Raw genomic sequence first — 6,000 nt, 5'->3', positions numbered from 1 at the left:
GGGTCTGGGGAGGGAAGATCTGCCAATAAGTTCTTCCCCACAAGCTCCAAGGACACTAAGAGATCCTGTTGCTCTAGAGGGGAAGGAGAAAGTTCATTCATTTCACATTTTAATGCAAGTCTACCTCATTTGCACATCCGGGAAAACAGGCACGGCAAGCCAAAACGCAGGTATCCTTTGAAATTCATGCTTCTCTGAATTTTGCAATGTGGTTCTCCAAGCAAAAAAGTGTGCACCAGCTGCATATATTAGGGGGAAATGTGCATAAATGCAAATGTGTATTATAATAGGGGGAAATGCTTGTGAAAAAAAATATATATCAAAAGCACTAGCTAAAATGCTGGGGGATTTTCGTGAGCGTGTGTGTCGGTCTGAAACGGATGCAAAAACGTGGCAAACAGAAAATTAGGGAAATGAGGAAATGAGAGAAACTGAAACAGACAGAGGTGACATGATGGAAGTGAATAAAATTATCAAACGGTATGGAGGAAATATGACAGTGGAAAGCTTTTCTTTCTTTCTCATAGCACTAGAACTTGAGGATGTTGAATGAAGCTGAACGTTGAAGGATTCAAGACAGACTAAAGCAAGGGCTACTACTCACTGTGGAACTCACTCCCACAGGATGTCCACCAATTTGGCTTTCTTTTTTTTAATAAAAGTTTTTATTAGCAATTTCAACATAACAAAGTATAAAAACATATCAATTCCTTATTCCCCCCCCTTTTCCCCACCCCCATCAAACCCTCCCCCTTCCCCTAGAGACTTCCCTCAGCTCCTCTTTCTGATTTCTCAGCACATATTACTCTCTGCATGTTATAAAATTATACATTATCTATCTACCATTTTATCAACCAACAAATTTGTGTATGTTTATTCGGAACCTGCCAAGGAGTTCAATTCATTCTATTGTCTTTTTAGATAATTTGTAAATCTCCCATTCTTCCTTAAAATCACAGTTGCCCTTGTCCCGCAGTTTGTATGTCAATTTAGCCAACTCTGCGTAGCTCATCAATTTTTCTTGCCGCTGTTCTTTCGCTGGGATTTCCTTGTTCTTCCATCCTTCTGCTATCAAGACTCTTGCCGTTGTCGTAGCATACCACCAACTTGGCTTTCAAAGAGGATTAGACAAGTTCATGGAGGATCACGTTATGAATGGCTACTAGCCGCAACGGCTATGTTCTACAGTACTTCCACTGCGGGACATAGTATGGATTGGAAACACCACTTGATGGGATTTCTGAGTGGGGAATGTCTTTTTCAAACTGCTCTTATGCTTGAGTCCTGCTTGCGGGCTTCTTCCCTTTGGGGCATGTGCTTGGTCCCTGTGAGAACAGGATGCATGGGCCACTGGCCTGATCCAGCAGCCTCTTCTCTATGCCCATAGGCTTCATGTTCCATTTTGTTCACTAGAAAGTTTCTGCTTTTACTCATGGACACGAATTCAAAGTGGCTTGCAGTTTGCACTACAGAGGAGCAGGGCCTTGCAGAGCCAGGCAGAGGCCTGGGCCAGGTAGATAATGTGCCCCCCATTTTTTTTACCCTGGGAATAACTGAAGTCTTATAAGTAAGTAAGTATATAAATAATTTCCCCAAAAGTTATGCTGACAAATAATTTTATTTCAAGGCTTGAACCGTATCGGCATATAAAGACAAAATGGAAAATATTGATACAGTGGTACCTCGGGTTACATATGCTTCAAGTTACAGACTCTGCTAACCCAGAAATAGTGCTTGAGGTTAAGAACTTTGCTTCAGGATGAGAACAGAAATCATGCTCCAGTGGCGCGGCAGCAGCAGCAGCAGCAGCGGGAGGCCCCATTAGCTAAAGTGGTGCTTCAGGTTAAGAACAGTTTCAGGTTAAGTACGGACCTCTAGAATGAATTAAGTACTTAACCCGAGGTACCACTGTATACGATTGTGAATATGCTGACCGAGGCACCCTTTGGAATTGGAGGCCCTGGCCAAGTAGCCCATATGGTCCCCCCTCTATCTGGGCCTGCAGAGGAGAGAAGCCCTCCGAACAACCAAAATCAGTTCTGTACTTTAATCACCTACAAAGGAAAGTGAATTGAGCGTAAAAACAGGGGAATCTGAAGCCCCACAATAAAGAGCTTTTGTTGGGTGGAAAGGGTCTCAGCAGCTGCCCTGAGGGGCTTCAAGGTTCCTTGCTTTGGTGGTGGTCCATGGGCTGGCAAAGGGCCATAGCCCAGTGGCAGAGCATATGCCCTGAAAGCAGAAGGTCGCAGGTTCAATCCCAACGACGTCTCCAACAGAGATGGATTTAGGGCATCTCTACTGGTTCCCCTGCACAGGATGCAGAAGCCAAGGGGGGATGCCTTCCTACCTCCTTCCCAAAGCCTAGATAGCGCTTGCCCAGCTTTGGAAAGGAAGAGGGGGAACTCTAGGACCTTTCCAGAGGTTTTGGCATTAAGGGGCTTTGGGTTGGGGGCAGCATCCGATTTTGGACTTGCACAGGGCGCCATATTGCCATGGTCCTCTGCTGTCTCCAGGTCGGGTTGGGAAAAATTCCCTGAATTTAAAACCCTGGAGAGCTGTTGCCAGTCAGTATGGAGAATACTGAGCTAGATGGACCGACAGTCTGGCTCTGTATAAGGCATCTTCCTAGGTTCCTAATCACCAGGACTAGAATTTTAACTTTATTTTGGGAGGAAGGGCCATGGCTCAGGAACAGGGCCTTGCAAGCGGAAGGCAACAGGTTCAATTCGCCAGCAGCATCTCCAGTTAGGGTTGGGAGAGACTCCTGCCTGGAAATCTGGAGAGCTGCTGCTGCCAGTCAGTGTAGACAATACTGGGCTAGATGGACCAACAGTTTGACTTGGTATAAGGCAGCTTTCTCTGGTCCTAGGAAGGAGATTCCCCTCCAGCAAGCGACTCGGGTGCCTGCTGAATATCAGGCCAGGCCAAAACAAAACACCTCTGCCGATCCCCCCCCCCCCCATGGTGGAATGACAAGAGGGAGAAGTGGGGAGAGGGAGAGGCTATTTCAGGGTTGCTCTGCATCCAAACTGCTGGCCTGTGCCTTTTTTGGAAGCTGAATCAAACTGCTGACTGGGCAGGAGCCGGCAGCCCTCGCCTCAGCAACTGGGCAGCCATGCAGCAGCAGCTCTCAGAGAGGAGAAGAGGGCCAGCAGGCCGGTCTGCAAAACATCTGGGCATCTGGGACACGACAGGAAGGGGCTGCTCCGGAGGATGGGAGGTAAGGGGGCACAGGGGGCCTGGGGGTTGAAGCACCACCACAGGCCTCTCCCAGGACTCAGATGGAGGGGATGGGGGAACCCCAGCCAGAGCCCGTGTCACCAGTGCATGAGAGACAGTGTGGTGCAGTGGTTAGAGTGTCAGGCTGGAACCTGGGAGAGACCAAGGTTTGAATCCCCACTCAGCCATGAAGCTCTTGGGCAGCCAGCCACGGCCTCGCTCAGCCTAACCTACCTGGCAGGGCTGTTGTTGTGGGGATTAAATAATGAGGGAGAGAGAAACATGTCCATCCCCTTGAGCTCCTTGGAGAATAAGGAGGGATATAAATGCAAGGAAAAAACAAATAACTAGCTGTCCAGGGCAGCTGTTTATCAGCTCCATCTGGTACGCAGGCTAAGACCCTACCTGCCCGCGGACTGTCTCGCCAGAGTGGTGCATGCTCTGGTTATCTCCCGCTTGGACTACTGCAATGCGCTCTATGTGGGGCTACCTTTGAAGGTGACCCGGAAACTACAACTAATCCAAAACGCGGCAGCTAGAGTGGTGACTGGGAGCGGCCGCCAAGACCATATAACAATGGTCTTTCAAGACCTACACTGGCTCCCAGTACGTTTCCGAGCACAATTCAAAGTGTTGGTGCTGACCTTTAAAGCCCTAGACGGCCTTGGCTCAGTATACCTGAAGGAGCGTCTCCACCTCCATCGTTCTGCCTGGACACTGAGGTCCAGCGCCGAGGGCCTTCTGGCGGTTCCCTCGCTGTGAGAAGCCAAGTTACAGGGAACCAGGCAGAGGGCCTTCTCGGTAGTGGCGCCCGCCCTGTGGAACGCCCTCCCACCAGATATCAAAGAGAAAAATAACTACCAAACTTTTAGAAGACATCTAAAGGCAGCCCTGTTTAGGGAAGCTTTTAAGGTTTAATAGGTTTTTGTATTTTAGTGTTTTGTTGGAAGCCGTCCAGAGTGGCTGGGGAAACCCAGCCAGATGGGCGGGGTATAAATAATAAATCATTATTATTATATTATTATAACTAGGAAAAAGCCTCCCCACTCCTCCTGCAAAGAAAGCTGAGACCCTCCCTCAGCATGACGTTTCCCTGCTTCCTTGAGACTTCCCTCTGCATAAGCAGCAAACCTCCTTAGAGTTATTTATTAAATTTATATGTGACCCGTCATCAAGAGACCACAGGAAGAAGGCAGAAATTCTAGAAGGGAGGTGTGCAAAAAGGTTTACCCCACCCTCGCATATCTGGGGGGTGAGATATGGATCTTCAACCTGCCAGCTGGTTTGAAACCAGGGCCTTGCGCTGTCATTTAGGGCTGTTGCTAGGGATTTGCAAGACTCAGGCCTGGCGGGGGGGGGGGGGGAGAGATATGCCCACCAGGCCTATTTACATAACATACGCCTATGCTGATTTCTATGTACAGATGCAAATTTCAGCCAACTTCCAGAAGAGGTGGGGAGACCCCAAACTGTGGCTCTTAGTGCTGGGGATGATTCAGAGAAGCATATTTTTGAGCTATGAGGTGTCAGGCAGGTTCTCTGGGGCCAACACCCTGTATGCGGATTGGACATCCACCAATTAAGATGTTGGGTGGGTCGCTGGGGGTCTTAGCAGCCCTGCACTTTATAACATCTACAGCTTCCTTGACAGCATTTTCCCCCCTCAAAAAAAAAAAGATTTAAAATTCAGGGGAGAAAGGAGCAAGTGATGGGGGGGGGGCAGAGACATCTGCTGAGGGTGCTTGGGCCTGCTGAACCCCTCCTCAGCCATGCACCGCTGTTGGCACAATGGCACAAACGGGAGAGGGGACGGGGCGCAAATGGAGCTTGACACCAGCTCAGAACTGCTGTACACAACACCTGAATTGTGCAAGTGGTTGTTTTAGAACCACAGAACCGTCGAGTTGCAAGGGTCAACTGGTCCAACCCCTGCACCCACCCACCCGCAAAAGTGGCTGCACTACCGGGGGGGGGGGGGGTGAAGCATTGGGCAGCTGCACTTCTCGCTTGAAAGAGCCAGACCAGCATTGGAAGTTAATGCAGTCCTGCAAAGCCCCCCCAAACTCCATTCTCTTTGTGGTGGGAAGGGAATGTGCTGCGCAACGGCGCCACCTGGAGGGCGCCTGGGTGGCGACACGGTCCCGGAGCTAGGATTGCAAACGGGGAAAGAGCCGGAGTCTGCGGCAATGCGCGGGGCATTTTTAACAGAAAGGTGGCATAATTAAGAAAGAATAATGAATGGCAAGGGCACAGGGGAGATTTGTTAGGCTTTGAAGCGGGCACCCCCTTGCCATTACTGCCCGTGGGTCAGCCCCAGGCTCTCTCTCTCCATCACCTCGAGGACCAAACTAAGAACACAGGAAGCTGCCTTATTCCTGTTGGTCCACCTATTTGTCCTTGCCAAGTTTGTTTGTTATTTATTACATTCAGGGCCGGCCCACCCATGAGGCAAGGTGCCTCAGGCAGCAGGATTCACCAGGGTAGCAGATTCTGATGTCAATCCTTCTTCCCTCCTTGTTCCACATGCAGATCTTCCCTCACCCCTTCTTCCCTGCCAGGGAGGGGTGTGTGTGCCATTTTGGGATCCGCCTCAGGTGCCAAAATGTCTTGGGCTGGCCCTGATTACATTTATATTCCACCTGTTCTTCCAAGGAGCTCAAGGTGGTGCATACGTTTCTCCAACTCCCCATTTTATCCCCATAACAACCCTGTGAGGTAGGTTAGGCTGAGAGTGAGTGACCGGCCCAAGGGTCACCCAGGGAGCTTCCTGGCCGAGTGGGC

Source organism: Podarcis pityusensis (genome assembly GCF_964106645.2).
Source record: "Podarcis pityusensis genome assembly, chromosome: 14".
Lineage (NCBI taxonomy): Eukaryota > Metazoa > Chordata > Lepidosauria > Squamata > Lacertidae > Podarcis > Podarcis pityusensis.
This window is presented reverse-complemented; position numbering follows the sequence as displayed.